Here is a 23,190-nt window from a genome sequence, read left to right as displayed (position 1 = left end):
ACCCAATATTCTAATAAATGTCCTTACATGTAAAAAACTTTTCAGGGACTTAACTACGAATAGAAATAATGAGTTTTGGGATTTGTACATCTTCAACCTTACTAAATTTTGTTCAATTACTTCCCAAAATGATTTAAATTCTCAGCAGTAAAAATCTGATCTCTTTGCTCTACATCCTTGAAAACACTTGGTATCTTCAGAATGTTAGTATTTTATTTACAATCTGACAAATATCTGATATTTTTCTTTGAAATTGCAATTTAGTGTTTCACTTATTTTTTGCTCATCAATGTAACAGTTCTTCTCTTCTGTGTTCCCTGTTGAAATGTCTTACCAATACTTCTACTAGTTTTTTTTTTTTCTTACTGGTTTATATGACTTAAATATACTTGAGGTTTAAATTCTTTTTGCCTTATACTTGTGTAACACAAAATGTCTTTTAGTAGTCACTCAAATTTGTATTCAATGTTGTGCTGTCTTAATACAGTCATATTTACCAACAATTTCATTTTTGTGTGTATTTTAAAATTTGATACATTTCTCATGGGATATGTAAGAAAACATGGTTTAGATTGCACAGCAGTAACAAAAATAATCCCCAGTGATTTAATGCTACAGTGCATATTTCACATTTATGTAAAGTACACTGTGAGATAGAGTCATTTTCTATGTAATGATCCGGTGATGCAGGTTGTTCATGTTATTAAAATAACATCATTCTTCTGTTACTGTTTTATTGCACTCAAAACTTATGATCTTTTAGCCAAAACACTTCCTTGTAAAAAAAAAAAATGCAATAAATTATCCCCTAAATTTCTCAAAAAAAAAAAAAAGTTCTTTCCTATGTATAAAATGTTTTCAAGTAAGTTCTATGTTTTAATTCTTTCAAAATCATCAAAAACTAATTCTACTCATTAGTGGGCAAAATTGAAGCTGAAATAACTTAAGCAACTTAGCATATGTTATTCAATTATTAAGTAGTAGAGCGATGATTCCATTATTTGCTCCAGACTGATCTTTCCAGTACATCAGAGATGAAATAGACAGCCTAACACTTATATCTTTATAGAAGACAGTGACTTGGATTTGAGGGATGGTGACTCAAGAAATAAATTTCTCTTTTTTATAATTGAGCAGTATATAAGCTTATGTTAAATATTTTCCTGTGCCGGATGGCATATACATAGACTACTCAAGATGTTATGTAAAGCAACAAAGCGTATTTCAATTGTGCTGATTTAACTGAAAGAGGCAGGAACCACAAGTGTTACTCTATGATCTTTAGCGTACAGAAAAAATTGAATATACATGTATCCCAACTAGCTTGTCCTTACTGTGCTGAATCAAAGTCATACAATCACTGAGAATTCTGCTTCTTCAAAGTGTACTAGTAGAGATACAAGCAGCCCATGAACTGAAAAATGGTTGAAAAAAATCAAGGTGGTTAGTCCCTCACAGTGCTGTTATTTATCTATATTTCCTTGATTTTGAATTTCCCTTCCGACATGTAACAGAAGCATGAAAAGCATGTGGATATTATCATTTGTCCTCTTTACATTCTAAGAATAGTTACCAATGATTTTTCTTTGATGAGGTTGCACTTTAAAGATATATCGAAAGAACCAGTATTATTTCAGTTCATTAAATTTATATCAGGTTAAGTAGGAAACATATCAGCGATTATAAAAATGTTTCCACTGCCCTTACAGTGGTTTCATCTACTTATATCCCATTTGATGCTTAGCCCCTTTATTCATTAATTATTTCAAAACAAACATATATGTGTAATTGTTAAATAATAATAGGGCAATTCTAAATTCTAAAGTTGGACCCTATTAGTCATTTGTCCCAAATACCTGGCAGAGAAGCATTGCTCAATTGAATAGAAAGAGTTTAAATAGCCTGTAATGCAATGAGTTAGTCTGATAGAACAAAGAGTAGAAAGGATGATTCTAAGTGTTTTCTGAAATCTGTCTTTAAATAGAAAGCAGGTGGTTATGGAGTGGTTGAAAAAGCAATGAATTTTAATACCTGAAAGTCTGCCACAGACTTTGAAGATGAGTTCAGCTTTACCTATCGCTTGACCCCGGTGATCTTCATCTCTCTGACACCTAGTTTTCTCACAAGAACAGAACATATTATATACTCTTTATTTATCTTTTGTATTTTATAATTGAATAATGTTTAGCGAGGAAGAATTTCATAAAATGGTGTCAAAAGAATAGTCTGAGGCCTATTAACACATACTGTTTCTGAAGCTTTGGACTCAACACTTATTTTTTTAAAGATTAGAGAGAAAAAGTTCAGGCATTCCATCAAATTCTTCAAAATCTGTAAAGAGCAGGTGATCTTTTTTAGAAGAGAAAATTTATGGAATTTTATTTTTTTAATTTATGGAAATTTATTGCAAATAAATTTCAATATGTTTATATAGAGTTATTTGTCTTGCATCTGGTCATATCTATTATCCATTTATTTAGGTTATATCCTAATTATCCAGATCAGAGTGACCAGATGATACAAGGGCTTTCAGGATAGTTTAAGAATGCTGAATTTCATCTATGAAAAGAATGAGAAGCCAGGAGAAGATTAAAAAGTAGGAAAATAAAATGACAGGATTTGAATTTGGGGCATGTCTTGGGGAATATTTATATGAAGGTTGCATCAAAAGGGCACATGTATTTGTAGGAGGCCCAGTTAAGAAGCTATCATGGTTTTCCAGGAAAGAAAAGACAGCTGCTTGGAGAACGTGGTTGTTTCAAAGTTGGCAAGATGTGAAAAGAATTGAGAGCAAGTCAGTTGTGCCCCTCCTCTTCATCTTGCATTCTCTGATTACAAAGATATCAATGATTGACACATTTGTTTAAATCAGAGGCCATCTTCTCAACCTGCACCCTTCAGCCTCACAGAAGGACTGGCTGTGAAATGATTCTCTCTCTTCCTTTGCCACCAGTGTTAGCAATCTGTTGACAGCAGTCAACGGTTAAATCAGAAACTCTTATATCTTCCATTAGAATTTTAAAAAATCAGAGATGATCTAGTGATCACAGCTCATGAATGGTAAAGATGAAGATCCTGAACATCTCAAAAAAATTATTTCATATCCTAGGAGTGAGACATGTTCAATTACATTCCGTACACTTTTTTTTTTTTTTTGGTCTGAAGAATGAAGAATAGATTCTTCAGAAAATTATTGTTTAAGGGACACCTGGATCTCTCAGCAGTTGAACATCTGCCTTTATCTCAAGGAGTGATCCTGGAGTCCTGGGATCGAGTCCCACATCGGGCTCCCTGCATGAGGCTGCTTCTCCCTCTGCCTGTGTCTCTGCCTCTCTCTCTGTGTCTTTCATGAATAAATAAATAAAATCTTAAAAATATATATTGTTTAAAATTTTTAAAAATGTGAAACTAGAACTATAGTACCTGGCACAGATTATATGCTCAGTAAATACCAACTTGATTTTTTTCACCTTAACTCTTTCTTTTTTTAGATATTATTTATTTATTTGAGAGAGAGAGCTCTAGTGAGCATGAGCAGGGTGGGGGTGGTGGGCAGAGGGAGAGAGAGTGTAGGGATGCTGGGCTCAACCCCAGGACCCTGAGATCATGACCTGAGCAGAACGCAGATGCTTCAGGGACTGAGCCACCCAGGAGCCCCTCACCCCAACCCTTTCTTAGCTAATAGGCAGAAGGTGTTGTCATAGGGTAATTAGATACAAATATATATTGGTAATCTGTAAACATGTTGTTAATTATAAATATTAGAAGCCGTAAAGAACTATAATTTCTCAGTGTCCAAGTGATTTATCATGCTAAATACATCTAGCTTCTCTGTTTTAATAGCATGAAAATTGATATTTTTTCTCCTTTAGTATTTCTATTTACCTGGGGAGTAGCTATGCTATAGTGAACATTTTATATATTGAGTCCTGAAGTAAAATATTTCAACTTCTCTTCCCCGGGAGTTTTAAGAGCAAATCCCATTGAAAAAGGAACGGAATGGAAAGTTAAAACTTAATCTCCATACACTGCCAAAAATCTGTGATTTTCAGACAAATCATCCAAAGTTTCATAAATGTGGTTCTCATTATCACTCTCCATACTCAGGCAGTTCCAAAAAGTACAAGCAAAGATGCTGATTGGACCACAGATCATAAAGTAACTTTGGCAGCAAGTTTTAAATTGTCACAGACAGAGTGCAACCAGACAATATACAGAAAAGCAGACAATAAGGCTGTCACTTTTAACCAGAGGGCAAAGACATGGACACTCCGTGAATCGGAGCGACCCTAACAGTTTGCTTTCTCTGTTGCAACTTGAAAGTAATCAGATCACCTCCTTGTGGGATCTGGGGAGTGGGACAGAGTTTCTAGTCTACTTAGACCACTGCCATTGTGATGAGATTTTATAAAATAATAGAACAGATATATATATAATAGAAGTTGGTAAGAAATTCCTCTTTATAGATCACTCTACTCTTGACACTCTTTGACACCCCTTTTTGTGAATTTCTCGTGCCTTTTTTTTTTTTCAGGTCTTTTTTACTTTTCCAGTCAAAATAATTAAAGTGATTCCTCAAAAAGGTCATCGGGGGCGGGCTGGGGACACCTGGGTGGCACAATCGGTAAAGCATCCCACTCTTGGTTTCAGCTCAGGTTGTGATCTCAGGAAAATAAATAAATCTTTTTTAAAAAAAATGCTCATCAGCATTTATTGAAAGAGCTATGTGTCTTCCATTTCTCCTCTTACTATGAAGTAGACAGATATTGGTTCATGTGCACAGATATTGGTTCTGTGAGATATTCAGGAAGGAGCTAGCTGATACCAAGTGCCATTTGCTTGGCATATAAAACATGCCCAGGCAGCTTGAAATTGTACTTCTACCCCTCGATTTACATGTTACTTTCCCCTCTCCCTCTCACCCTTTTAAGGCAGTACCTTAGATGGGAGAGGACGGGATGTTTGGGTCCAGTGCCTTTGTTGCAATATATCACGTGCAAATATAACAGTCTGGGAATTAATTAACACCCCAGTCTAGAATCATTATTGTCATACGACGTCCCTTTAACCTTAACGGTGAGAAGGGAAAAGAGAAATTTCTAAAGGAAACCCATCCTCCATAGCATCACTTAATAGCCTCTCTGTTCTTTCTTGAGGGGTAGGATTACCTCCCTGTTATGCAGTCCCCATCCCCATGAATAATCTTATATTGGAGTGGAAAAAATGTCAAGAAGTACCACAAGGCATATAAGAGCTAGGAAACTAAATAAAATATGCAATTTACATCTAATGAAAGCTAACAATGACCTTGAACAAGTCATTAAAACTCATTGTTAACTCTCTCTACATCTGAAAATGAGGACGTTTAACTCTGACCTCTAATATCCCTTCAAAATGTTATAACGCTTAAATTACATCATTAAATTTCAGTATCTCTCATATAGCAGTTTCCGGAAATGGTTTTCCTTTCTTTGGCTAAAAATTCACACCAGGCCAGAATTTTATCAGAGATCCTAGTATCTAATAGGGGTCAGTCCCCAGTATAAGAAGAAAGCATGGCATACAAAAGCAGAATCTGATGTTCAAATCAGACAGATGCTTCACCCGGTGGAAAGTCCTCTCTCATTTCTCAGTCCGATGTGAAGCTTTCACTTTTGTAGCTGATGCCATTGGAAAATTATTCGAAGAAGCAAAGGAGAGGACGAAGAAGCAAATTTGCTATTTATTAGTTTCCGAGCCCATGCTGGTGGATGAAAACTTCCACAGCATCCCTGCCTCCACCGACACCACCAATACCCGGGTCTATGTGGTCTAGTTTGGATGGAATAGAAGATCACTTTTTACTCCTTTCTTTCTTACTTGATTCTTTTTATGTATATATAAAAAAAATCAATAGTTCTTTTCTAAGAGTTAAGGGCAACAAGAATATGGATTATGATAAAGATATTTGTAACAGGGTTTTCGAAGGTCAGAATCTTAGGTTACATGCAAAAAAGGAGAATTTATTATTTCTGTATTTGTCATACAAGAACACGTATATGAGGATAATGTATGTTCCTTATATATTTGAAGGGTAAGACTAGTCATGCAATGATAAATCGTTAAGTAACGTGTAAATTTAAGCCTCATGGATGCATATTTTATATTATTTCTTGAAGCGATATGGAAGTGGTAAAAGGTACTTCCATTGATACGCTTTAAAATAAAAAATGCTTAAAATAATTATGTTTTGATATTTAAATGGCATGTTACTGAGAATGGAACATGGTGGGGAGAAGTATTTTCCAGAAGCATTTCTAGAAGGTGGAAATGTCTGAATTCCCAACTGTGAGCTTTATACACTTTTCCCATTAAGTGTGTATATGGTTATAAACAATTTATTCTCCAGTATACACTCCTCTACTATTAACTGCTTCAAATGAACCCTTTTCATATGCATGTGCATGTGAAGCTAAGAAAGACTTATTTAAATTTCTACAGAGGACTGTTAAAAATAAACTTAAAATATCCCTAATGATAGGAACTCATACCAGGTTCAAGAAGGACACATCTCTAAATTTTTACAATGTTGCTAATGACAAAAAGTAAGGTTTGTAAGTAGCAAAGTGAAACATCTAGAGTTTACAAGGCCATATTAAATATCATAACCCTCTATAAATTCTAATTTTCTTTTTTTAAAAATGGTATATGACAAATAAATCTACCGTTACAAATAACCTTCTTTGTAGAGTCATTGCTAAATGATGCCATAAAGGTATTACTTGATATATTCGCTACATTTTTCTCTCCTTTGTTTTCAAAAAGATTTATAGTCATTTCTCTATTTAGCCAACAGATGTGAAGTGATTTCAGGATGATCTGTATCCATCAGAAAGTGCCACATGTTTCTTATTTAGCCCCATTTCTATGGAAACCTGAAGATGCCTCATGTATCGTCTTTCAGTGTTCTGAAGAAAAATAACTTTCATTATTTTGGCATGAAACACCCTTAGAATGCCCTATGTCAAGAATAATTAGAATTTCACTTTTCAGTGTCTCTCCTGCAGTATATTGACTGTCTGAAGGAGCCTTGCTGTCTGGTGTCTGATAAATATGTTCTCGAGTGTATGAACTGAAGCGAATCTGAGCCAAACTGGTTAGAGCTGTCCATGTGAAAGTCTAGATAGAGGTGCAGAAATGCACATATTGAGACATTCATTAATTTGCTTCCTGACTATTCCATTTATTAAGTAGAGGTTGCTTTCACGTCTAGCTCAAATGCTATATCTATAGAGAATAAGAAAATATATAAATCCTGATGAGAAGTAACAAGGCATAGTGGGTGTGTCTAGGACATCATTGGTTAAGTAGTGCTAGAATCGTAAAGACAAAATTAAAGGAAAAAGAAGGAAGAGAGGAAATTGAAATTTATTCTGTGCTTAAAAGGGGCTTAGCCACTTTACGTACTTACTTAATTCCCACAACTTTAAAGTTAGCATAGGTTAAGTAAAAGACTGAAGGCCAAACAATTACCCCTACAACTGGAGCATTATATTGCTGGACAAGTAGAAATGGATAGGAAACATCAGGCTTTCTGTGGCTTATCAAAATTTAATCATAAAGGATAAGAGAAATGAACATATAAACTGTTCAGAGCTATCACAAGCCTAAGCAAAGTTCTTTGTTCCAGACTTTTCAATGTAGGAGAAAGCCAAAGATTGTGAATATCTGAAGACAAGTAGACATTTGGTAACAGAATTGTAGGACAAGAAGTAATGTTTCATTGTTCTCATGAAAATAGCTCCTGAAAACCTACAGTTAGAGAATAGAGAAAATTTTGGAAAGACAGCAAAATGCAAAGGCATTGCAATTTAGACAAAGAGAAAACTTTTATAGCAAGACATTCAAAACGCTACCTCATATCTAAGCCAGGGCAAGTCATATTGCTGAGGTATGTAAGAAAGCCAACTCCATCAAGGATTTTATTCTTGTAAAAAAACCTAAAAACAACATAAAAATGAACAGGCAATTCCTGGCTTTTGGTGATAAAGTAGATGATTCTGAAAATTGTTCAAACAATACCAGCTAAGGTTAATAGGCTGGCTAAAAGGTTGGAAGTTAGGAAGTTGGCCAGTGGTATAGAGGTATACTGTTAATGATATACTAGTAAATTCCCTGAGGTTACATTTACTTTTCTTATTGTCAACAAAATGTGTACTTCAGATGCCAGCTTCCTTCATCTCACTGAGAACTTCCCTGGAATAGGTTTTTGTATAGCTTATAATCAAAACAAACCAAATTCAATCATGTTGAAATAGATAATGATGGTAGTTTCAATTATTTGCATTTTGGAGCTTTGTTAAATGTTTTGAAAGTTAACAAGCTTTTCCTAAGGCTACAGACATTGAAAACAGTTTTAAATCATAATTTCACCACCTATTATCTTGAGAGTTTAGTTCAGTAGATATAAAATGAGCATAATAATACCTACAGTGCAGAGTGGTTCTTAGAATTGAAAGGACTTATAAATCTACTTGAATAGCACCTGTTACATAGTAGAAAAATGATGGTAAAGGCTTGAGAGGCAAATTGAAATAACATACATTAAAGTATATATTTCATTTTTTTAAGGTTTTACTTTTATTCCAGTTATCATACAGTGTAATTTTTTATTATAAATTTATTTTTTATTGGTGTTCAATATGCCAACATACAGAATAACACCCAGTGCTCATCCCGTCAAGTGCCCCCCTCAGTGCCCGCCACCCAGTCACCCCCACCCGCCTCCCTTTCCACCACCCCTGATTTACAATCAGTTTCAATTGTAAAATACAGTGATTCAACACTTGCATACAACTCCCCCTGGTATTAATCACCTAAGTGCACACCTTAAATCCTGTGACCCATTTCACTCATCCGCCACTCACCTGCTCTCTGGTAATCATCCTTTTGTTCTCTATACTTAAGAGTCTGTTTTAGGTTTTGTCTTTCTCTACTTTTTACATCCCTTTGCTCATTATTTTTGTTTCTTAAATTCTACACATGAGTGAAATCATATGGTGTTCGTGTTTCTCTGACTGGCTTATTTTCACTTAGCATCATACTCTCAAGCCCCATCCAGGTCCTTGCAAATGTCAAGATTTCATACTTTTGCGTGGCTGAATGATATTCCATTTTGTGTGTGTGTATATATGATAAATATCATATATATGTATAGATAATCACTTCTACTGTTTGTCTTTTTCCTTCTTACATCTAGGGTAAGGTTCAGCATAGGGTTATGGAAAGCATGAGGTTTATGATTAAGGGCAGAGTGAGGGTATATGCCTTGTATAGAGCAGGTCAGAGATCTTTCCATAGGGTTTTGGTTAGGGTTAGGGGTTAAGGGGTAGTGTTGGGTTCCTATTAGGTTATTGTATGAGCCTGGTATGCTACAGTTCTGAAAGTATACTTTTTAACAGGTAAAATCATTACTGTCATCTAAATATAATATGATCAATTTCAAATATGTACTTTAACTCATTAATAATAAAAAACATGAAAAATGTTCCATCTGGTCAATGGATTATCCTAGAATCAGACACATATATAAGCAAACAAGTGTACTAAAACTAATACTCTTAATAGATAAAAGGATTTGATTCTCCTACAGAGTTTATGGAGATCATTTACACCTCCACTAGTCAAAATGCATCCGTATGCATATGGACAAGAACTATTTGCATCACTATCCCTTATCTACTACTTACAAGGTGGTAATGGAGCTGAAAAATAACCAGAGACAGAGATAAGTAAGATGTGTGCACTAAACAGGACACCCAGTAATAATTTTTAATCAATTTTCCATTCACATTTAATTTTCTGACAGACCTCCCTCCCCCTTATGTTCATCATAATATCAAAGGAAGTTATTATTGGCCATTGCAAAATAGACTGGTCTCATTAGGTTCCGTCTGGTTATTTACATAGGTCCAGCAAGTGTTTTAATTAGCCCTATAGGATCCCTTTTGTGTTCTTTTGTAAACTAAATGCTATAGAGTATTGAACATCCCACAAGGCCAAAATTGATTTCTGTACAAAAGAATCTAAGATCATAAAGAACCTCAGATCATGCTTTTAAATGCCTCTATTTATTTACTTTACAGAGGATAGGAAAACAAACCCAAGAAACTTGTTCCACCAGATTTCAACCACAGTGCCTATAAATTTGAGGGATTTCTCTTTCAAAGATCCTCAAAATTTCCTAAGGGTCCTGGCCTGCCAGGAATTTATCTTCCTTACCACCTAAAAGGCCTAACCCTGTAAGGCAGGTTTAGGGCCAGTTTTCCTAGCAGGAGCTTTGTAGGCATTGAGTCTGTCAATAAAGTCAACATTGCTATTTTTTTAATTTTTTTTAAATTTTTTTTTATTGGTGTTCAATTTACCAACATACAGAATAACCCCCAGTGCCTGTCACCCAATCACTCCCATCCCCCGCCCTCCTCCCCTTCTACCACCCCTAGTTCGTTTCCCAGAGTTAGCAGTCTTTACGTTCTGTCTCCCTTTCTGATATTTCCCACACATTCCTTCTCCCTTCCCTTATATTCCCTTTCACTATTATTTATATTCCCCAAATGAATGACACCATATAATGTTTGTCCTTCTCCGACTGACTTACTTCACTCAGCATAATACCCTCCAGTTCCATCCACGTCGAAGCAAATGGTGGGTATTTGTCATTTCTAATAGCTGAGTAATATTCCATTGTATACATAAACCACATCTTCTTTATCCATTCATCTTTCGATGGACACCGAGGCTCCTTCCACAGTTTGGCTATTGTGGACATTGCTGCTATAAACATCGGGGTGCAGGTGTCCCGGCGTTTCATTGCATCCGTATCTTTGGGGTAAATCCCCAGCAGTGCAATTGCTGGGTCGTAGGGCAGGTCTATTTTTAACTGTTTGAGGAACCTCCACACAGCTTTCCAGAGTGGCTGCACCAGTTCACATTCCCACCAACAGTGTAAGAGGGTTTCCTTTTCTCCGCATCCTCTCCAACATTTGTGGTTTCCTGCCTTGTTAATTTTCCCCATTCTCACTGGTGTGAGGTGGTATCTCATTGTGGTTTTGATTTGTATTTCCCTGATGGCAAGTGATGCAGAGCATTTTCTCATATGCATGTTGGCCATGTCTATGTCTTCCTCTGTGAGATTTCTCTTCATGTCTTTTGCCCATTTCATGATTGGATTGTTTGTTTCTTTGGTGTTGAGTTTAAGAAGTTCTTTATAGATCTTGGAAACTAGCCCTTTATCTGATATGTCATTTGCAAATATCTTCTCCCATTCTGTAGGTTGTCTTTGAGTTTTGTTGACTGTATCCTTTGCTGTGCAAAAGCTTCTTATCTTGATGAAGTCCCAATAGTTCATTTTTGCTTTTGTTTCTTTTGCCTTCGTGGATGTATCTTGCAAGAAGTTACTGTGGCCGAGTTCAAAAAGGGTGTTGCCTGTGTTCTTCTCTAGGATTTTGATGGAATCTTGTCTCACATTTAGATCTTTCATCCATTTTGAGTTTATCTTTGTGTATGGTGCAAGAGAGTGGTCTAGTTTCATTCGTCTGCATGTGGATGTCCAATTTTCCCAGCACCATTTATTGAAGAGACTGTCTTTCTTCCAATGGATAGTCTTTCCTCCTTTATCGAACATTAGTTGACCATAAAGTTCAGGGTCCACTTCTGGGTTCTCTATTCTGTTCCATTGATCTATGTGTCTGTTTTTGTGCCAGGACCACACTGTCTTGATGACCACAGCTTTGTAGTACAACCTGAAATCTGGCATTGTGATGTCCCCAGATATGGTTTTCTTTTTTAAAATTCCCCTGGCTATTCGGGGTCTTTTCTGATTCCACACAAATCTTGAAATAATTTGTTCTAACTCTCTGAAGAAAGTCCATGGTATTTTGATAGAGATTGCCCTGGGTAACACTGACATTTTCACAATATTAATTCTGCCAATCCATGAGCATGGAATATTTTTCCATCTCTTTGTGTCTTCCTCAATTTCTTTCAGAAGTGTTCTATAGTTTTGAGGGTATAGATCCTTTCGATCTTTGGATAGGTTTATTCCTAGGTATCTTATGCAACATTGCTATTTAAAGCTGCCTTGTCACACCTGATTTAATGAGCATTATTTCAAACATGACTGGTAAAATGGAGAACAGATTCTTATGGAATCTATGCAATCTACCTTTTTTGTCATGAAGAGTAAGGAGATTCAGTAAGATTTTATGAATTCTAGGTCAATGAGAATCCAGTATCATTTTTAAATGTCTTATTTCAATATATAAAAGCAGAGTTATTGAATTGTTGTGAGTTGTAAATAGCTTAAGAAAAGAGAAAAAAGGACTTCCTTATAAGTCTAGAAAACAGAACATTGAAAGAACATCAGCCATACAGGAAATAATTGAACACGATGTGATTTCTCTCATCAGTTCATTCAGTCCTATATAATTAGTTCTTGCTTGCTGGATCCTGGGTTACCCATCCACTGGCAGGTGACTGACTTCTGGACCAAAATGAATACTGAAAATCTTGATTCAGTCCCCTGATAAGGTCTGAAAGTTACCTAAGTTATATCTGCTCAAAGCCTATACGCACAAGACTACTCTTTAGCATCAATAATTTGAAGTGCCTAAAACAGAACTTTTCCACAAATCTATGAAATGGTCTCTATATTTTGCTAACACATTCTCTGGACTATAACTTGTAGTAGAACCTTCAGGAAAACCCAATAGTAAAATAAAAATTATCTGTAAATAGAGGATTAATAGCTGTCTGTGGTTAGTTTATTTCTATAACCAATAATACTGAAATTGAGAAAAATTTACCTGAGGATAAATACATATTATGAAAAGCAGCATATTGACAAATCGCCAGTCTTCCCATAAAGTGCAGTTTCAAAAATACGTATATTAATAACACTTTACTTATACAAACTTAGGGAAGGTTGAGCATATCTTCTGATCTGACAATTTTCTGTGTGACTCATAATAGTGACATATAGAACAAACCTAATGACTTTAGCATCTCTCTTTATAGAGAAGAAGGAAAGATGTATGATTTTCCAGGAGCTGTCTAGAAAAACTCAAGCAAAATTTTAAGTGGATTTTTTACAAGTTTAGTGTAGATTTTGGGAAGGCAAACTCAAGAGTTACCAGAGTTTTGGGTACTCGATTAAGATAGGATCATGGGTACCCGACATGCAGTAGTTGGTTTTATATTTAATTGGATGACAAAACATTTAAAGGAAAAATAGAAAATGACACAATTGTAAAGAACTATAGCTCTTCCGTAAGTGTAGAAACATTGGTCTTTTTTTTTCTCCTTTTTTTAAGTCGGTAATTCCTTTTAACTCATCTTCTTTAGAGGATTATAAATTCACCATAAGGCACAGAAAATTAATCTGATACAACACAAAATCTCCATCTGGGCAGACTGCATCAAATTGAAAAATAACCTCTCCTACAGTAGCTAAAGGCACTAATTAGAAACTATGAAAGCAAGCCCATCCAAATTGAGTGGACTTTGCTAAAATTTTAACATATTTCATAGTTTCTTTTTTCTTTCTAAACACGGATATTATAAGCCAAGACAAATAAAACTCACTTTCCATATGTTAGCCTTCATTATGTTCCTTCATTTTCTGAAAGCAAAGGACACTTTACTTTAGAACAGTAGTTCTCTCAAGGGGTCTGCAAGGTCAAAACAATTTTTGCAACAAAACCAAGATTGTGTTTATGTTTATGTGGTGTTCGCTCTTGCTATCTACAAATGAATTCATGAGTTGAAAAAGTCAGTTTCTATTTCCAACACGGTAAATATAGTTAAAATATCAGCAAAAGCTCTTTGGGGCCCTCAAAAATACAAAACATTCAGAGACTAAGAAGCTTGAGCACTGCTGCATTAAGAAAAACTTCCATAATTTTCCTTTACAAACAAAAGCACACATACAACTGTATTCCTTAGCCACTGTTGCTCCTAATATAGGTTTATAACTTTTAACCAAAGAAACTGCTATTTCATAGTAAAAGCGAGGTTTTGGATAAATGAGAATTATCTGTCCTACAGAAGAATTTTCCAGGTTAGCGGTTACATATATACATATGTAAACATACATATACATAATAAAACCTGCTAAGGTCACACAGATCTTATTTATACATTCATGACCCAAAGCTATCTATATTCAGCCTTTCAAAAAATATTGAAGTAAAAGGCATATGAAATAAAAATGATGTTTAGTAATCATGTTTGGATAATCTATCTTTCTAAAAAATTATTTAGGTATACAATTTGTATCTGTTAATTAACTTAAGGTAACATCAGAATGAGGTTTTAAATTATTTAAAAATCTCAAAAGTTTCCTTTGAGCTAGCATGCTTCAAATATAGCTATCATAGAAATAAAAAGAAAATAATTATTCAATTTATTTAAATGAATTTAAAGTTTTTTAAAATCTTAAAACACCTCATGAGAAATTATTACCTGATTTGATCAGTAGATTTGTAAGTTTGGAAAAACAAACCCAAGTAGAATAAAATATATGCTCTTATTGTACTTAATAGTAATAAATTACAGATAAAACACAGCTAGATTTTTTTACAACCAAAATTATTCAACTAGTCTTGTCAAAGATGATCTTAATTTTGTAGTGTCTTAAAATATTTCTGAGTCATTTTTTGTAAGGAAAATATTTTTTTTTGTTTTTTTTCAAGTTTAGGATATATAAAATATTAACAGTTTAATATTCTTATTTTCTGGAACTTTTAGGAATATTTAACTTAAAGAAGTGCTCATTTGTTATCTTGATAAGCCAATCAGAACAGATCCTGTAATTTAAGATAGTTCATGATCTAACGTGTGATATGAATCCTCTCGAGACAGGAAAACACTTCACACTCACACAGTAAAAGGTAAAGGGCTTTCAGAATTACAAACACATACATGCATAGAAAGCTATGGCTTCAGGTCTATAAATTCAGCCACAGGTCAAGAGTAAATATAGAAACACAGATACTAAAGAACCATTTTCCTTCCTGTGGGCATCTACTTCTTAATTTATTGGAGCTCAATTTTTTTTTTCAAAAGGAAAACAATCAGAGAAAGAATAACAAACCTTATTCTATATCATCTCTCACCCAAAAGAGAATAGATCTCTATCATCCATATGAAAAAAATCACCAAAAGTCAGACCATCACACCAAATTCCCAAGCATGACTGTTACCAATGGAAGATAAAATACATAAGTGAAACAAAAACAACAACAAAAAAAAACATAAAATTAGTAAAAGAGGAAAAATGAAACACAAAACCAACACAATTAAAGTTCTATTGCCACTGGATTTCACTCTGGAGGACAAGATAAAAAGCAGCAGATCAGTAGCATGGGTTTTTCCCCTCGCACCTACTCTGGCAGGTAACTTGACTAAGTTCCTCAGTGGGACCTCCAAGATTTTAAAGAATATTTTTTCTTACAGGATGAAAGCATGACCCTCATACATTAATGAGGGCACCAGTAAGACACTGCAAAACAGTTCAGGGAAGAAATGGGAGGCACATATTAAGTAAATAATCATGAATGTTGTAACGAACTTAAGCAATAGATCGAAAACAGTTCTTTGGGAGGGAGGAAAAGGATATAAATATTACCTCTACTGGAAAAAATAAAACTTATTTTGCATACCTATGAGAAAAATCATATTCATTGTTATCAGTTATTTACAATTTAGAATGCTAACATAGCTTAGAGATACTGAAGGAGGAACTCGACAGGACATCCAATAATCTTTTTTTTTATGCATTTCAAAGTCATTTGCAATTATTCCTGACTATATCATTGAGAATAATTTGCCAAATTATTCCTATTAAATGAACTGATATCCAATTTCAGATAAAGAACAAATGAATTTATTTACTCAGTGAAGTTCCCAATATAACCAATTATCACTCAGTGAAAAACTCAATGAAATTTATAAACTTGCATATTTTCAGTTTACCAAAAAAGTGGACGTGGTAGCATACAATGGGGAAGAAACTTTCTTTCTCATACCTTCCCTTTTCAGAGCACTCTTTGCATTGATTTTTTTCCCCTTAAGTCTAAAGAAAAATTTGGGAAGATCTCATAGATTTCTGGCTCTTTTCAAATAAAGTAAATCCCTTTCAGTTTAACATCAGATCTTTAACTTCTCTTCAAGTCCACATTTTTTTTTTTCTCTCCTCAACCGATAAGCAATCACAGGAAAGGAACTGCATAGTTGCTTGGTCTTGATCTCTTGCCCCCACTCTGTGGCTCTTTAGAGAACCCCCCAAGTTTAAAGTCAATAGAAGTGGGGGGAGAGAAGGGTGAGAATGTCTCACTTGCCTGGGAAGGTTGTAATCCAATATTAGTACCATTCAGGTTTAGTATATGCCAAAAGCTTACTCTTTCTCTTGTGAGAGTTTCTTCCTAGTTGCAGAGGCAGCTGGAATTCCTAAAGTGGTTGATGGTGTTCCTTCTCCTATGTGTTATTTATATTCCCCCTCACTCAAGTGCCACCTCTTCTAGGACATACTAGACTTTCAATCTTTCCTCTGAAGATACCTCACTCTTGGTTAGAAGTCTTCTTGGGAAGGGTCTTTAGATATGGCTCACCATTGGTTCCTTTCTTCAATATTCTTTTCTAGCACATGAAGACCACAGGACTCCTTGGAAGCTACCAGAAGTGCAGCATCTCTCAGAGCAGTACTTTTTGATCCTGTTCATCTCAGGAAACCAGCTCCGGCCTCTTGCCTTCAGACTTTTCAAATTTAAATATAGACTTGGTTCACTTGAAGTTTATTCCTATTTTGCTTGAGGTAAGAAGGAGGCACTGCCTCACCAGAGGAGGTTTGAGGAAACCCCAGATACACCAGCAACTCTTCCTCTCTAAAGAAAACTTTTAGTTTTCTAATGTAAAACTTTTAGTTTTCTAATGGAAAACTTCCATTACAATGTCTTCAACTTCATATTGCATGTTTTCTCTTGCTTTTATATAGACCCCAGATACTCCATGGGCTGATGCTGTCAGAAAACCTGTCACAATATCTTAGAGTTTGCATGAACAGAAACTCCCCTGAGGATCTCCCCCTGTACCATTTACCTTCATGGCTTTCTGCTTAAAACCTAGGAAAAAAAAATGCTTAAGAACATTTGTTACATATATTTAATCTTCACATATCATGATTTACACTGAATTATATTTTTATGAAGTCCTTGAGTTATTTATCTTAGCTTATAAAAATTCAGACTGCTTAAGTGATTTAAGCAAATTTCTTTGGAATAAATACATTATGAACATTCATTCATATGCCACCTTTCAATATGGTCAACATTCAAGCTCTTGTTTAAAACCACGTCCAACCCCACGTCCATTTCTAGAACATACCAAGTGTCCTTCCTTTCTTATTTTTTCCTCAGCACTTGTTACAACATAACATACAAACCTAACTTTACTGGATGTTGTGCTATTTTGTTGTTGTTTGTTGTTGTTGTTTTATGGCTACATAGAATAAGATGATTATTTTGCAGTATCTCAGTGAGGACAATGATGTAGTGGAAATGGAGAACAGTCATCAGATTTAATATGTACTTCAAATGTGGAGGCGACAGGACTTATTGATGTACCAGATGTAAGAGGTGACGAAAAGAAATAAATATGTGTTCTACTTTTTGAGCCAGAACAATCAGATGTTTGTACTTTGTTGTTGTCGTTTAACAACTTACTTAGCAATTAAAAGGACTTAAAAACTGTGAACTTTGGTGAAGTCATCAAGAGTTCCTGAGAAGCCAGAACACTTAATGAAAAGCTTTGAAGGATGAGGCAAGGAGACTAAGAAGGAAGGTCAAAAGGCCGGAAGGAAAATAAGAGAAACTGGTGTCAGTGGATGAGATATTCAAGGTAGAGGACGTAGCCAATTCTGTCAAATGCTGTTAAAGTAAGACTAGAAAATTCTGAGAAACTATTCATTGTATTTACAGATATTAAGGTTATGGAATACTCAGAGGGACTTGAAGGGAGATATGAAGGTCAAATCCATAATAGAGAAGTGAATGCCAGGTGCAGAATCAAGAAATAAAGCATAACAATTCTTTCAAGAAATTGGGACTATATCTACGCAGAGTGATAGAATATAATAGCTGGGGGAGGGGGATGCATGTTGATGAAGAAATATGAGGAGTGTTTTGTTGTTGTTTTTAATGTAAGTCATGTGGGCATGTTTATATATAAATACATATATGCATATATATACACATATAGAAATGGATCAGTGAAATTATAAAATATAAAAGGGGAGACAACTTTTCTTATTAAAGATTAAAAAGAAATTTTTCTTTTTGACAAGTGAGAGAGAGAACACAAGCAGGGGGAGCAGCAGGCAGAGGGAAAGGGAGAAGCCGACTCCCTGCTGAGCAAAGAGCTTGATGCAGGGCTTGATCCCAGGACCCTGGGATTGCAACCTGAGCCAACCAGGTGCTCCAAGAGGTAAACAACTTTTAAGTTTTTAGTTATTAGTAGAAGAGATATTGGTCTGTAAACAGAGAAAGGTATATCTTTATCATAAATGATACATGTATGATGATGCTGATTCTTCTAGTAGAAATCATATTGAATGTTAACTCAGTGTAGGAAAGAATGGTGAAACACCTTACCTCTCTTATCTCAGTTACTCATATCATTAAAATCTATGAAGTGATTATTATTATTATTTATGATTCATTGTTGGAGAAATTGACTCTTAGAGAGTTTAAAATATTTGTCTAAGACCATCCAGCTAAATGAAGTGATTATTATTATTATTTATGATTCATTGTTGGAGAAATTGACTTTTACAGAGTTTAAAATATTTGTCTAAGGTCATCCAGCTAGTAAATGCTTGGATCTGGCTTTCAAATATGAACTCTTGAGTGGAAAGCACAAACTCTTAAATCCTTGAAATATAGTGGCTAGGAAAGCTAAGGAAAAAGGTGGAGGGAGGTTTTCATCTTCATAACCAAGTCTGGTGGATAATGATATTTTGCATGTGGGAAGAATAATTAGAGATTATGAAATTTTATTTTCTTCCATAATTATATTAGAAAGCTAAAAATCACTTGGTAGATCCTAATTGCTCTAATTCAGATAATTTCTGGAACCTGATGAAAATGTGTGCCTTCCTTTTTTAACAGTAACTCTTCCCTGATGACTGTCTTGCTTCAATAAAGTTATTATTTCCATAAATAGAAACAGCCCTTATATTGGTAAATACATTATGCATGCATATATATGATAATGCACCTGACTTCTTTTTTCAATCATGTATAGGAAAATAATAAAAGAATCACAATCACCAAGCAGATTTCTACAAACATTTTACTAGTTTAATAAAAACAAACCCATGAAATGTGTACCTTCCAACATTTCACCTATTAAATTGCATAGAATTGAAGTAGTATCTAAAGGCCATTCCACAAGCAACAAGAATTACCATACATACATATTAATATGCATGGGATTGATAAAGTGAGCCACATTTGCATTCCATACATAAAACTGTCAACTCACATTTCCATGATAAATCATGAAAAGAATAAAGGGGTACTCAGGCATAGGAGCACTGCATATATTTTCTGGGCTGGCAAAGGCATTCTCTCTGTGTGTCTGATTCATTTGTTGTGCTAATTTTCAGGATACATGAAACTTTACCAGAAACTTAATATGATAGGTATATCCTCAAAACTGTCACAGTGAAAAATATTGCATATTTTCACAATCTACAGAATACGGGCCATGAAGTTTTAAAGTTTAAAATTTTTAATTCCTAATATAGTTATAGACTTGGCAAAGTTCTTATCAAAGAATCAGAAATTAAAGAGAAAGATCTACTCTAGGCCACAACGTATTAAACTGACTACCTTGGGATAAAACTTAAGCTAATTTCTTATTGTCTAATAATACTATTCTATGAAGTAAAAAGAAAACATAGTGATGTCTTCATGTTTTAGACAGCCAGCTCCTGTATAATAAATGACTACGTGCGAACAACATTTTGCAAAACCACAGGTGCCTACTCAGCATATATGTAGGATGTCTATCAGATATCACATCAACATTTCCTAACCTAAACTCCTTATTTTCTCCTCCAAACCTGTCCATTGCAAATTTCCCTTGAATATATCCACTGCTCACTACTTTCCATGATCTAAAATAATATCATTCTTCTTCTGCAATATCCTCCTAGCTAGTCTCCCTGAGTCTACATCTGGCACTGCTTCTTCTCGGTACAAGGATTACACTGAGATCCCTTAAAACAGTCAGATCCTGTCATTCATCTACTAAAGACCCTGCAATGTCTCCATATTTCACCGAAGTAAAAGGCACAATCCTTTCAAGTGTTTGTAAAGCCCCTAATGATCTAGCCCCTTATTATCAACCAGACCTCACCTCCAACCACACTCCAATTTCCCCTCCAGTTACACCAGCCTCTTTCACTCTGACTTGCCGGCCAAGGGCCTGCCTCAGGGCATTTCTACCGGCTGTTTATTTCCTCTGCATGGAGCACTCTTCCAAGCCCCCCACACCCACCCCCGGGGAGGCGATGGCTAACTGCTTAACCACTAAGCCTTCCAAAAATGTCATTTTCTTAAAGTGGCCTACCTGATTGGTTTGCAACCTCAACCTCCTGTCACTCCCATTTCCCTTACACTGTTTTGGCTTTTATTCCAGTGATATTTATTATTTTGTAATAATCTGTCTGTCTAATTAGCATATTTATTCTATTTGTGTAGATCAATTAGAATATTGATGTACAGGAAAAAAATAAAACAGGAAACAATAAAACAGGAAAAAAATAAAAAATAATAATAAAACAGAAAAAAAATAATTAAAAAAAGGATGTAAAACAGGACCCTAGTCGGTATTCAATGTATATTTTAAAGAGAATGAATTATTTTAATTTATTACTAGTGATAAAGCATGCACATACAAATTTAATTCTAGGAAAAGGAAGATAAGCTCGACAAGAAACATAAAATACAGTCGGTTTCAAAGAAAAATGATTACAGTGATTTGGACAGGAAAAAAAATAAATGTTTTGTATCAAACAGTATTTGAGAAGTGCCTTTAAAGATTGGTAAAATTTTGACAAGTGAATAATCAAGGTGTGGGCACTGTAAGAATTAATCAAAAGGGGGATTAAGAATGAAACTAATTACTATTTGCTTTTCATGTGTCCTCATTCTTTTTAACACCTGGGAAAACAAAGATGAATAGCCTAATCATTGATTTCAAATTGCTTGCTGCTAGTGAAATGTGTGTGTGTGTTCTAATGCTAACAATTAATATATTTTTTTAAAGTTTTTATCTGAATTGCAGTTAGTTAACATATAATGTATTATTAGTTTTGGGTGTAGGATCTAGTGATTCAACAATTCCATGCATCACCCAGTGCTCATCAGTTAACCGTAAAATAAATGTTAAAACAAAACAAAACAAAAAAATACATTTAGGAGATTCCTAAAGTTGGGGAGAGACGGTTACAAATGAACAAAACTCAAAAAAAAAAAAAAAAAAAACCACGAACCTTTTGTCAATAATTGATGAACAAATTTTAATTAAAAGGAACATGTGACGATACTGCCAAAGAAATAAAATGGCAGAGTATGTAGATAGGATCTCAGTTCATGCTCGCATGGATGTTCGGTTGCAGCTAATTTTATAAAGCTTATTTACCTACTGGTCCATTTGGAACATAATATCAACACTATTACAGATTCCCAATCTATTGTTTGCCCAACCATGGGTGTGGGCAGTAAAATGTTTCAGTGGGCACATTTTCTCTTGGCACCTCTTCCTTTTGGTATCAACCATGGGATTGGTATCCAGGAAGATGAATAAAAACATGTCTTCAGACAACTCCATGCCTTTTATTCTTGGACAAAAAAAAAAAAAAAAAAAATCTTCCCATCAGTCCTATTCCAATTAGAGTAGTTGAGCAACTTAGACAAAAAGGCCCTCAGCATTACTCGCAACTAAACTCTAGGCAATCCTAAGCTTTCCATCTTCTAAGCAAGTCTCATTTCATCGGAATCTTCTAACATTCTCCAAACAAAAATTACTTCTCAAAGATTTTCCCCAGAGGAGAGAAAAAAAACTGGGGAAATAAAAATGACTTTTACAATGCCCCCCAAGTCCCACCAATAGCAACCCCATTGCATCATACTCCCCAGATCCTAGAATCAGTTCCCAAAACTGCATTGGAAAAAGAACATTCAAGACACCCGGGTGGCTCGGTGGCTGAGCATCTGCCTTTGGCTCAGGGTGTGACCCCGGGGTCCTGGGATCGGGTCCGGCATTGGGCTCCCTTCAGGGAGCCTGCTTCTCCCTCTGCCTGTGTCTCTGGGTCTCTTATGAATAAATAAATAAAACATTTTTGAAAAAGAAAAAGAACATTCACAAACATTACCTCTTTCCCTGCAGTAGATTTGAGTTTCTTTTTGATTCATTTGTTCTTTTTCCAAACCTAGGTCTTTCTATGCTTTGACCTCCCAGGAGGATTAGGAAAAATAAAATAGAGCAACTGCTTCCTTTTCTTTCTTTCTTTCTTTTTTTTTTTTTTTTTGGTTGTTGTTGTGCTTAACCCATTTTCTCTTGATCTTGTATTCAATAAATTCTGAAAGAATGAATGCAATCACCATCAAGGAAACAAGATGCTTCCCTTCAAAATGTGCCCTTGAAATGGCCAAATTCTCTTTTAAAGACCAGCTGCTACATTTTACCTGCACAATTTTTATTAACATGGATATAATAAACAGTAAACTCATAGTTTTTTATTTAAAGGTTAAAGTGCTTATAAATATCTAAATTACTATGACTTTTGCAATAATCCTATAGTATGAATGAATATGGACCTAATTCCCGAGGTGAACACCAGCAAAATGTTTCAGTGGGTGTATTTTCCCTTGGCATCTCTTCCTTTTGGTGTCAACCTCTAGACACCTTTATTTTCTGATAACCATCTGTCACCACCCCTGGGCTATTATTTATAGAATAAATGATTTTTTTTTAGTAGAAGGGAGACATATATATTATATTTATAATACAAAGAGGCTAAGTTGATGACATAGCTTAGGGTAAGAGCAAAATGTACCCAGGATTAGACAGATTTGTGCACCAAATAAG

General features: G+C 34.9%; 1 long non-coding RNA gene across 1 annotated transcript in view; it reads left to right on the top strand.

Moving 5' to 3' along the window:
• The window catches only part of LOC111091099, a 40,889-nt gene extending 22,457 nt beyond the window's left edge, over positions 1 to 18,432 (top strand). Inside the window, exons 2-3 of the long non-coding RNA XR_005373897.1 lie at positions 16,679 to 16,849; positions 18,377 to 18,432. This is a non-coding gene — a long non-coding RNA (uncharacterized LOC111091099). The remainder of the gene's footprint in view (positions 1 to 16,678; positions 16,850 to 18,376) is intronic.
• Positions 18,433 to 23,190: the final 4,758 nt, after the last annotated feature.

Source organism: Canis lupus, chromosome 19, assembly GCF_011100685.1.
Source record: "Canis lupus familiaris isolate Mischka breed German Shepherd chromosome 19, alternate assembly UU_Cfam_GSD_1.0, whole genome shotgun sequence".
Lineage (NCBI taxonomy): Eukaryota > Metazoa > Chordata > Mammalia > Carnivora > Canidae > Canis > Canis lupus.
Note: the sequence above shows the minus strand (reverse complement) of the source record. Positions and strands in the feature narration are given on the sequence as shown.